This window comes from Lonchura striata, chromosome 2 (assembly GCF_050655825.1).
Source record: "Lonchura striata isolate lonStrDom1 chromosome 2, ASM5065582v1, whole genome shotgun sequence".
NCBI lineage: Eukaryota > Metazoa > Chordata > Aves > Passeriformes > Estrildidae > Lonchura > Lonchura striata.
In genome coordinates this window covers 114,231,534-114,244,291 of record NC_140704.1, presented here as the reverse complement: position 1 = coordinate 114,244,291, position 12,758 = coordinate 114,231,534, and the positions used below count along the sequence as shown (strand labels likewise).

Below are 12,758 nucleotides of genomic sequence, written 5' to 3'. Positions count from 1 at the left end.
CCTGATTATTAAGACCAAGACAATACAAAGACAGACATGCACAACAAGGATAAGGTGCAGCATGGAACTGCTCCATTAGGTGACCACATAAAAGTGAGCCAAATTAATTTTAGCAAAAAGCTGATTTGTTATTGCCAATTTCCTTCAAAAACAGGGCTAAATCAACAAACCGAATATGTCATTATAAATAACAGTGGATATTCACAAAGCTCAAAGTTATTCTTCTGATCAACATAGAAATATTTTGGAGGTAAATAAATTATTTTGGGAATTAGGAAAATATTTGGATTGTTTTTAGTTTCTTCACTGGTGTTTGAATCAACCCAAATTAGAACATGACAATTATCACATGCACCAACAAGTCTGAAGACAGAATAAGTGATATGAACTAATGTTTTTCAGCATTGTTTTGCTTAGCTCTTTTTTCTTGTGTTAATTCATGCTGACTTTAAATGTTATATGTGATCTGTTAGGAGTGTTACAACTTTTGACACTGTAAGGACAACTCTGAGTTTTCTTTTTATCATGCTACTCAGATTTACATTACAAAAGGTATCTGTATGGATTAAAACTATTTTCTGTGTCTACATAGGCTTTTTTTCTCAAAGATTAGATGAAACCCTTCTAATAAAATTGTTCTCATACTTAACTATTATTCTTTTATTCTTTTGTCTTCATTAATTACCTGCACAATGTGACATTATTTCAAGTAACTCCTGTCAAAGTGTTTGCTCTAAAAGCATTGAAAGAGAGAAAAACATTTCTGAATAATGTTTTTCCTATGTACTAGCAGTTTAAAAACTAGGACATTTTGCTCATACTTAATCAGTTGGGGTTTTTTTTCATGTAGATATAGCTAACTCTTTGTCTTTCTCACAATTCACCTGAACTATATTTAGAAGTACAGAATGGTTTGAATTGCAAGGGACTTTAAAGATCATCTAGTTCCAGCCCCTTGCTGAGGACATGAACACCTCCCACTAGTCCAGGTCTTCAAAGCTCCATCCAGCCTGACCTTAAACATTTTCATTTCTCAGAGTATTTGACATATTGGGAGGCTTAACAATTTTGGTTTTTTATCTCCTCTTTCTAGGTTAGTAAAGGTTCATTGCAGTTTTTTCTCAGATCATGCATTATAATCCATAATCATTGAGGTTAGGACTTTCAGTCCCTTACTTATGTAGGAAGGTACAGCCATCCACAGACAATTGCCAGAACCCTAGACAAGTGCTGCAGAACTGTGACATTCTGGTCAAGATAATAAGTCCCTCCTTAGCTGCTGGGACATAGTCAAAAAGGTTCTTATGTAAATTTGTTCTTCATCAGATGCTTGAGACACCAGTAGGAAATTATATGCCATTTAAAGTACCTGTATGATAATTCTGTCCTGATTTTCTCATGTTTTATTCTCTAAGACTTTTATTATCAACCTTGATACTGCTGGACCAAACAACATGTTTGTTGCCTGGTCATATTCCAGCTGGACTCTCATCACTATATGAATTGTACAGGATGTGGTGTTGTTTCAACTTTTGCAGAGGAAGGAGTAGGAAGAAAACAGTTTATTAGGCTTCATGTGAACCGTTATGCCTTTCTCCATGTAAAACCACTTTAAAATATTTCCTTATCCTCTAGATGTTTGCTTCCCTAACATCCTCATTTTTTCTTAGGCTCTAGTGGTTGATCCATCATTGATTTGAGCAGAGAAATTATGAATTCTCCATCCATGAGAGTGTTTAAGGGCTGGATGGGACCCTGAGTCACCTGATCTAGTATAAGCCACCTGATCTTATTTCTGTGGCCAAGGGGTTTGGAACAAGATGATCTTTAAGGTTCCTACCAACTCAATCCATTCTGTGACTCTGTGAATGGAATGAAGAGAGATATTGAGATACTAAGGAAAATCTTAAAGCTGAGAAAACTTGAGGTATTCTGCTTAGTTATACCACATATGTCATGTGTGAATTAGCAGGCAGTGATTGTGCTCTCACTGAGATTGTGAAGCCTAAAGATTCTGCTAGGATATTCTCCAAGGGCAATGCACAAACATACACAATAGTGTAAAATATCCCAAATTGCTCTTTAATAATCTTCCTTTTAATTTTTTTAAAATATTGTTTATTATCACAAAGAAACATGAGAAATTTGTATTGCTTACTTTACAAAATATATTTAATATAGAATATTTCAATAACAAAATAGCAGCCCAAGGAGATGAGAGTATACAATTACCACATGTTGCTTCTTAAAATATAAAAACTGTGGAAGAATTAGTATTTTTATACAAAAAATTCTTCTTTTTTTCCATGTAAATGAATTAAAAATACTTGCATACTTGTGTCTTCTGTGTTGGCCTGAAATAATTTCAGCTTATGTTAAGGGGTCTTAATGGTTTAATGTTCATTAGAAATCCATCAAGAAAAGTAATCTACTGACCATAAACCAAAGGATTCTAAATATTAATGAAGCACCGGAGAGTTTGAAATGCAAAAATTAAGAACATGAGGGGGAAAAAATAGAGAATTTGTGCAAAAAATAAGAAATAGGTAATGCCTAAATGCAATACAAATATAGGAAGAAAACTTCATTTTTGCATTTAAAACATGACTACAAAATGAACCTCACTTTTACTGTAAGTCTGTCTATAAAATCAAATTTCAACTATTTGAATTTTTTCAAACTGACATTAATCAGATAACTTTTTTGATTTTACTTGAAAGAAATCCCCAAAACATTTTGGTAAAAGCTTTTGCCATGTTTTTTTTTTTTTTTTTTTTTTTTTTTTTTGTGGGGTTTTTTTTTGTTTTTTTTTTTTTATTTGTGATAGCTATAAAAGTAGAATCTGAAATACTATTTTTCTCTTTTTTCTGTGAATTTTTTTAAGACATGCACATATATTTTGTAACTTTTCAGTTTATTGATTCCAAATATCTATACTTTAACCAATACTGCACATAATATTCTCAGTGCAGAAAAAATCTCCACATTTTTTTAGCTCCCTCTTTGAACTCTGCTTGTAAGCTGGTTCTATTTATCTGACAGGTATTATCTTTATTCCCCCCAAAACTTTGGATTTTGTTGTCTGGTTTCAACAAAGAGATCTGAAAAAAAAAAAAAAAAAGAGTTCTTGAAAATAATTAGATTCTTACAAGTTTTGTAGACACTGATAACAGAATTGAATAAATACATCTTGTCAGCATGAAAACATTCCTTAGTAGATTCCAAAAATGACACCTCCCAAGAGGTGTGGGAAAAGGGGATAAAAAGATGAAAGAAAGGAGGAGCTAAGTCCAAAGTCCTTATAAATGGTCCAAGTCAGAGCTCATACCTTAACACACCAGGGTAAATCAATGATGGGACACAAATGGGTAATAAAGCAGGCTTCATTAGTTCTGATGTTGATAGAACTACTTATTGGGATTATTAGAATATTTTTAAATTAGTGACAGCTTTTCAAATTTATTATTTTCGATTTCATTGATCTCTTTCTTGATCAACAGAATTTTTTATTTATTGTACCCGTAATAATGGAGAGAAATCTTACCTGTTTTGGAATTATTAACTGATGAGCTGAAAGAGGAAACTCAGGCTTGTAAGAATTTGTAGAGACAAACAGAGAGAATCAGGATTGACAGGTGAGTTCTCAGAAAGCAGACTTGAGAAGCACTGAGACCATGTTGCACCCTAAAACTTCGTTACAGAGATCATAGAAAGACTGGGAACATTCACAATAGAAATCTTTTGAGTATTGTCTATTTCATATATAATTTATATTGCTGTGAGTGTGTCCTGGTTATTGTCCTTCCACACATTTGAGAATTCAAGATGTGCATGTGAAAGTTCAGATTCAAGTCCCAGAGAATGACAAATTATGAAAAGTTCCCAGTAATGAGGGATTCCAGGAGCTCTATGTATATCTTCAAAGGATGATCTGAAACCATCCTTAGAGAAGGAAATATCTTTTCAGACTGCCATTTAGTCTAATCAGAGGACATAATGAATGTAGGTTAAATGTAGTATTCAATTCAGAAGAAATGCATTCTACATCTTGCTTTAGTGTAAAAACAGGATTCTTCTTCTGATACAATCCCAGATTTCTGTTTATTTGTTTCTTATGATAATATAAATTAACTCTTACATGGACTTTCTGGAATGCTATTTTATTGCACTCCTACATTTTCTTAAATTTGCTTTAAAAACCACCAACCTAGCATCTAACATATTTGACCTTTAGGAAAAAAGCAATTGCTAATCCCTCCTAAAAATTAGAAGTTGTGTCCATTCCTCCTATGTGCTACTGAGTGCAAGGACAAAGAAAAGTGTTGTTTGTAGGTCTTTTTATTTGAAAGTCTCCTTTTATCTTTTCTGGAGTTTTTGACTGAATAAGAAATTTGTTTTAAAGAAAGGTTGTAAATAAATATAGTTGGGAAGTTGCCATTAAGTGCTATGAGAGAGGCAGGATATGTTGTTTTGCTCACACACCTTTAAATTCTTTGGTCTGCCATTAATTTCTTCCTTTGTGTTACCTTTCCTTCATATTATGTTAGATATCTTGACTGAAAAAAGCTGAGGAAAAACAGTGCATTTAACCTGATATTAACTCATTTTCCATGAAGACTGAATATATCTCACAGATATTATTTGTTCAAGAAATCTCAGGTCCTCATGCTATGTACTGTTGCTAAATGCATGAAAGCTTTGGAAAATATTCTAATTAATTAATTAATTATTAATAAATAAATTTCAAAAATTAAACTATTAGTATGCTTCTCAAATGGGACAGAGTTCCTGAGTAAGCTGCAGAAGCTGTGATAAAAGTTTCAACACCTGTACATGAAGTGGACCATGGAACACATTGCACCAAAGAACTTTTTTCAGCTGCAGTCCACTTGCTTTTCTGCCTGGAATATTTATGTTTTTCTTGCATCCATGCCTAAAGCACTTTGACTTCCAGAGTCATGGGTAGCTGTGTATTCATCAAAACAATTTTGCTCCTCATGAAAGGTCTAGGCAGTCAGAATGGAGCAATTATTGTTTGGTTCCTTTAATTTCTTTCCAGCTTCAGCACAGACCCACTTACTCTGCAGTATTGAGACAAATTACTGTCTTGGCTTTACTGTTTTGAAATTTAAGTCTTTTTATAACCAAGGACATTTTGGAAGGAATCTGTGAAGCCATTTAGCCTTTGTCTTCACCAAAAGAAGATTGACTATTTATACATATTTTAAGAAAAAAAAAAAACCAAAAAAACAGAAGATTTTTTAGGGTTTTTCAGGTTTACTCTTTCAAAAGCTCCCTAGGGAAAGGGAGTAGTTAATTGTCCAGTGACCTCTTGCAAGTATTTTAGGATATGTGTTATGTTCTTCAGGAATGTTTTCCTGGTAGAAAACTCTTTTTCCTGCATAGTCCTTATTATGATCTGCCTCTGAGGCAGGATAACTAAGGTTCTTGCTAATAGAGCTCTTGGGATTGGAGTGAAATGACACTGAATGATTGGTGCCTGCAGGGAAGCACCAGTGCTGTAGTGGTATCATGCAAGGTTCCCATTCTTGTGACCTGGGTTTGATTCCCAGCTGGTGCATGGAAAATCCCTAGCTTGTAGTCTGTGTCTATACTGTAGGTTAGGTGTAATTCATTAAGATATGTATAGGTGATGTGTTTTCTGCTCTCATTTTGTGCTTTTTGTTGCTTGAATTTTGGGCAAGGCAACTAAGTTGCTGTGGGCTTTATATGTGTAATCCAATGGTGTAACTGAGTGATTTTTAAAGTTTGTTTTTGTTAAGGAGTTCACTTCTACTAAAAGTTTGCTTTTATGCAAATAAATTGTTTTATGTGACCTAAGAATTCTGGAAATAGTAAATTACTTGTAATTTGAATTTATCAGCCATATAACTAACATACCACTGCACTGGTATGAAATATGCTATACATGCCATTCATCAAAAAAGAGATGAACTGAGACTCTTTGACCAATTTAACACTTTCAGATAAAGGGCTGTCCTTGACACTTTCTTCTCATCCAAAATTGATAGTATTATATTATATTTGGGAAGAGGGGCCAAAAAAAAGCTGTTTAGTATTCAAATATCATCTCCTTCAAACACAAGAGTCGTCCATTCCAATGAGTAGGAAGTCAGGCAAAAATGCCAGGAGGCTTGCATGGATGAACAAGGAGCTCCAGGCAAAACTCAGATGCAAAAAGGAAGAATATAGGAGGGGGAATATAGAAAGTGGAATCAGGGACAGGCAGCCTAGGAGAAATACAGCAGCATTCTAGGAGCATGCAGAGATACAGTCAGAAAAGTTGAAGCCAAAATGGAATTGAATCAGGCAAGAGATATCAAAGACAACAAGAAAGACTTCTGTAAGTGCAGACATCACAAAAGGAGGACTACAGAAAATGTGACCCCATTGCTGCTTGGGGCAGGGAAGCTGACAGCACAGGAAAATGCTGCAGTACTGAATTCCTTCTTTTCTCCAGTCTGTTCTGCAAGAGCCAGCCTTCAGGAATCGTGGGTCCCAGAGATCAAGGGGAAGGGCTGGAGAAAGGAATGCATGCTCATTGTGGAACGGAATCAGATCAGGCAGTACTTAGTCAAACTGGAGAAGTTCTTCTGGACTGGAGGAAGGAAAATGTCACCCTTGTGTTCAAGAAAGGCAAGAAGGAGAAATCAGAGATCTCCAGGCTAGTCAGCCTTGTCTCAATCCACAGAAAATGATGGAGCAGTTAACCCCACAAATCATTTTCCAGGCATGTTTCACAAAGGCAAGAAAGTCATCATGAGTAGTGCGCATGGATTCACCAAAGAATCATTGTGCTGGACCAGTTATCAAACAGGAGTGACTGTCCTTGTAGACAGGAGGAGAACAGTGGATATTGTCTGGCTGGACTTACACTGTCTCCTATTAAGGTCCTCATGGACAAGCTATGAATCCGAGGGGCTAGATGATCAGACAGTGAGGTGAATTGAAAATTAGATGGATGGCCAAGCCCAGAGGGTGGTGCTCAGTGGCACAAGGTCAGTTTGGAGGCCAGTGCTGTGTGCTGAGATATTTACACAAATGAATGTTCCACCATAACATCAGGGGAATCTTATGTCTTAAGTATTTAAAGATTGTCAGTTATTAATCTTAGAAATTAGGATTTCAGAGGTGATTCAGACAGCAAATAAACCCCTGCTTATTTGCTGTCTAACATCCTTTTATTTAAATGTATTTATCAAATACCACTTAGGAGTCCAAGCAGACTCTATCAGCCATATATCCCTTCTCACATTCTTATTGAATACTTCAGAAGTATTGGAGGCACTGCTGCCTGGTCATGCTGATTCCTCTCCTGTGCATCAAGTTTTCCATGTGGAAGCAATTTTTATTTTTAATGGTAATTCAGTAATTAATGAATTATTCAATATTAATTCAATAATATGGGATTGTTCCTTAGGACCTTACAGATTTTATCTGTTTTGAAATTTGGGTTCTTTTTTCCCTCCTATCATGCTTAGTTTTCTGAGTGTTCATGGTTAGTGTCTCTAAGCCCCTTTGATTATCTGTTTGCCTTACTTTGTCTCTAGCAGACTTCCTGGCAGAGATCTGTTTGAAAGAGTGCTTGGTTAATGTCTCTTGCAGTTTTTTTCCAAATACTCTTGTTTACCTTGCCTGATTGTGTTTTTATATTTAAATAAACAAAGTTCAGGGTCTTTTCTGTTTTCCTCTTTTAGACATATTTTCAACCTTTTGTCTTGCTACTAATAGTTCCCCTTCTGTTAGTGACATAGATTTTTTTTTTAATATATCCAAAAAGTCTGTCAATACTTGGCTCACATGTCCTTTGAGCCTCCAATATGGTATCTGTAAGTAATCTCTCTTTGGCCTGCAAGTATTTTATTTTTAGATGTTGGATCATAAAGTTTTTAATAAGCTAATTTTTATAAAACCTCTTTTTTTTTTTTTTTTAATTTGTCTACGGTGCTACTTTTTATATTTTGTGTTCTTTAAGCTGTTTTTGCAAGTGTAGCATGTTGACCCTGGCTGCATGCCAAGTGCCCACCAAGCTGCTCACTTCCCTTCTCAGATGGACGGGGAGAGAAAATATAGCAATGGATTCATGAGTTGAGATAAGGACTGGGAGAGATCACTCACTGAACACCATCACAGGCGAAACAGACTGAACAAGGAGATATCAGCTGAATTTATTAACAACATAATCCCTAAGAGGACATGGAGAATAAAATAAATAAAATAAATCTTAAAAACACCTCCCCATCCCTTCCTTCTTCCTGGGCATATGATTGATTGACTTATGATGTTCTCTGCCTCCTTCCCCAGAGTGGCACAAGGGGATGGGGAATGGGAGATAAACTGTGGTCAGTTCATCACATGTTGTCTCTGATGCTACTTCCTCCTCAGTGGGAAGACTCCTCACATTCTTCCCCTGTTCCAGTGTAGACAATATTCCACAGGAGACAATGAGACAGTCATCCATGAAATTATCCTGGATGGGTCCTTACCATGGGTTTCTTTTCTTCACAAACTGTTCCAGTGTGGGTCCTTTCCACAGGGTGCAGTCCTTCTGGAGCAGACTGCTCCAGGATGAGTTCTCCACAGAATTAGAGTCCTGCCAGCGAACCTGGTCAGTTGTGGGCCCCTTCCTCCACAGTTCCACAGGTCCTTCATGCAGTCTGTTCCAGTGCAGGATTCCCACAGGTTCCATGCCTCCTCTCATTCATCCAACTGCTCCAATGTGAGGTTCTCCACAGGCTGTGGGTAAATATCTGCTCCAACATGAACCTCCACGGGCTGTAGAGGAATTTCTGCTCCATCACCTGGAGTACTGTCTCCACCCCCTTTTCCATTGACCTTGATATTTACAGAGCTGTTGTTCTCATATATATTCTCAGTTCATTCTGTGATTCAGTGATTCTGTAGCCCCATTGTTGTTAGAAGATTACCACACAAAGCCAACAAACCTGGAAAAATCAGCAGCTGCTGAACTGACCGTGTTATCAGTGGTGACTGCCCAGTAACAAGCTGTAGGCAGGCAACAGATTTCCAGTGTTTATTTTTGTGCATCTCCTATGAGGAAGATGAGGACGATGCAGTGACAGTGGCTGTTCAGACCTTAAGTCGGCACTGGCTGCATAAAGAACCCTTGCACAATGTAAAACGTTTTTTTCTTATATAAAACTTGATACCAAATAAACAGTAAAATGAAATAGTTTCTTCTCATCCAAACTCCTAATGACTGGAAAAGATCTCTTCTGGTGCATTATTAGCACACAGTGTGTAAGACATTTTGACAGCCTTCTCACAGTTAGTGAGTGTCATTGAGATTTATCAGCTCTTTCTTCATATAAAGGAGACCTATAATACCTCTGGGAAGAAATATATTTACTGTTAATTCTCCCACACTTAACATTATGTAATAAAGAATTTTTTTTGGCTCCATTGTTCCTTTCTGCTCATTTCTGAAATGAATACAGCCATGCTGTGAGTGTTCAGATGGATTCCAACATCTTATGGGATCAGAAGAACAAGACAATACTGGAGGGAGGCATTTCAGTCTTTTACTGTAAGTCCTTGAGTCAGAAACCCGATTGGGTCCTTTTGCAGTGGTCTCACAAAGGAGAAATTTACTCTGAGAGCTGTCAAAGGCTAATTTTCTTTAGAACAGAATGCTGGATTTACTGTCATGACCAGAATTCCTTCTGAGATTTTTATTCCCCCTTTTTGGAGAGAAAAGTCTGAACCTTTTTTATTTACTTCTGAACAGTGACAATCTTCATTTGCTTTTGTTACAAAACTTGTTCTCTTCTATTCTATGACTTTGAACTGTGTAAGAAGTCAGACTAGAATCTGATGTCTATGTGTCCCATTTACAAAACGATAAGTTCTAAGAGAGATCCTGAAATTCCTCTTTGTCCAAGGCATTAGCAGAAAGTGTTGATTGTTCCTTTTCTAAGCTGGGTGATGCACAAGATCTCTGTCACATGTATTTGTGACTGATGCACAACTTCCCTCTGATTCTCAGGCTTTGATATAGAGAAGGCTGAAGGGAACATTTCTAGGCCTGACTGGTACAGCATGATAGGTTTGATTCCAAACATCTTCCTCCCTTTTTTATTCAATACTTACTCTTTGATTGCTCGTTGAAACTAAAAGTCTCCTTTGTCTTCACTGGATCCTTAGTAGCATTTTCAGCCCATTTTTTTCCTTTTCCAGACAGAAAAAAACACTTTCTTAATCAGAAGTGGATTTTGTTCTCAAAATGGGGTTTTTTGGCTTTTTTTTAAATTGTAGTTCATGTTTTGTCATGATAAAGAGTCCTTGAGATGCGAGTTGTACTTCTTTTAGGGTGATTTTAAGATCTGTTTCAACTAAGACTTTTTCTCTGATTTTTCTTCCAAAGCCTTATTTCTCTGTGTTAGACACCATTCATATGCTTGCTGTCAAGAGGCTTTTTCTTCCTATTAGAACAAAAATTTGTGATGATGTCAAAGACTGTGGAAAATACAAAAGCTATCATTTAATAGTGATGGTAAGAGTGCAGAGCAGTTTAAATAAGACTGTATTCTGAGACAGCCAATGGTGATCTTCTAATGCAACAGAGACCAGGAAGTGTTAGTAATTTTCTGAGAAGTTTGTCTATTCCATCTGCTAAAACCAGATTGTTACATCTGCAGCTTTACCTAATACTGTGCCATTCTATAAGAATTCAAAAATTATGCTGCATTTCTTGCTTGAAAGACACACAGTAAGCATAACTATGTTTGTAGACTATGGTTTAAAACTGGAAAAGGATCTATTTACCATAGTAGATTGGGACTAGGTAATCCTTAAGGTCCGTTAACATTCTGTGAATCTATGAAGATAGGAAGACTATTGAAGAGACTGAGAGACAAGCAGCTGATTTAGAAATACAGATACATTTCAAGACAGCCACGAAGTAAAAGTAGTAGAGTCCAGACCAGCACTAGCATTTTTTTTTTTGGTCATTGTTAAAAAACCCCAGCACTTCAGACTCTGACTTTAGACTTTTGGAATGTCTTTTTCTTAGGCAGGTGGTTTTTCCTTTTATTATTTTGTGAATTGGCTCTGAAAGCAACAGGAAATGTGGGAAAAACTTAATTTGTTTTCAGTTTTATGTCATAAGTGAAACAGAGTAGAAAAACTAGCTATTAATTAAGACCAGGAGTTTTCTGTAAGACATGTACTTGTTAGAGAACATTGAAGTATCAGCGTCTATTGAGCCTATGGAGTTTAGAGACAGTATTTTTTTTTTTTTCTCAAAGCTCAGAGACAACAATTTCTTTTGTATCAGCAGGGAGGCTGTTTTGTTGCAGAATCATTCTGTAGGTTCGTAGTTCTGTTATCGAGCTGCTAATACACAGCTTGTCATGGAATATCATCTTCAGGTTTTTAGTGTTACTGTATTTGAAGGGGTCTTGGCATAATCTGCACGCAGCAATACTTCCCCACTTTTGGATGAGAGAGGGGGGATGTTGAAAGGTTTGAGTTCAGATAATCGATTATGTGGTGGTTAATTTTTAATGCAGACTTAATAAGTCAAATTGAAAAATTAAAAAAAAAATGAAGATTCTTCTAATACCTAATAGTATTTTCAAAACAAGGCATTAATGGCAGTGACTAATGTTGTTAGCCCTTCCCCAACTGAAACTAAGTAGAAACAATGTGACAAAGATCACATCATTAGTTTTATGGAAACCTAGAGAGGTGTGGTGTGAGTTATATATCATGATCTACACCTGTGTATTTGATTCTGTGTTAAAAGCTTGGAGAAAGAGTTTGCACAGGCAGATTTGTATGCAAATGATATCCAAAAAATAGTGGCAATTTCCAGGGAGAACTTTCTCATTGTATAAAGCTTTTCAGAATGGAAATATAAATACATATTTTAATATTTTTTATATCTTCTACATGGAATTTTAAACTTTGAATAGTATAAATATTATGCAACTCATTTAAGCATATTTAGTAATGCAAAATTTTCCTTTCTACATGTATTAATCATAGTTTCTTCCATTTAATATTTGGTGCTTGTGTTAATGATGCAAATGAAATTATACAATAGACAAGAACATTTTTTCTTGAGATGCCAATTAATAATAGAGTGGATTAATGAAAAAGAGAAAAATGAGATATTGTAATATATTATTTTTCCCTTCCTTCTCTTGTTTGCTGTATTTTGCATGAGGTAGGGATAACAATTAATAAATTTCTATTATGTTCCATGGAAGCTATTTCAAATGTATATTTTGACTTCAGAACTTTATTTAATTTGTTTTTCTGCAAGATGAAAAAAAATGTTTTATGATGCAGCAGAGGTATTGACTTTATCATTCAAAACATATAAACCTACATGATGTGAAAATAAGTATGGAAGGGAAAACCAAAATAAGCTTAGAAATGGTAACTGTGGAAATATTTAATGACTAATGCTTTTTTCTGACATCTGTAGATGTAGGATGATAACTTTTAAATGCTAACACATCGATTTATGCATAAATTTTTCAGAAGGTCTCCTATTTGGATCAGAGTGTACATGAGGTAGATAAGGAGCGGAAGCCAACTGCTTCTGTGGAAGAAACAAAGAGAAGTATTATCAAACAAAAATTAAATGCTGTAGGAGTGAATAATTTAATGTTTGCATTGAGGTATGTTTAATGTTGTAATGCTTTTTTGAAGTATGTTTAATCTCAAAGGTTAGGCTGTCATTTCTATGGAGTTGCCTTGGAACGATA

At 35.6% G+C, this 12,758-nt stretch overlaps 1 non-coding gene across 1 annotated transcript; it reads left to right on the top strand.

Moving 5' to 3' along the window:
- Window positions 1–5,510: 5,510 nt before the first annotated feature.
- Window positions 5,511–5,581, top strand: TRNAG-CCC (transfer RNA glycine (anticodon CCC)). Its single transcript has one exon. It is a non-coding gene; the product is annotated as a tRNA-Gly (tRNA).
- Window positions 5,582–12,758: the final 7,177 nt, after the last annotated feature.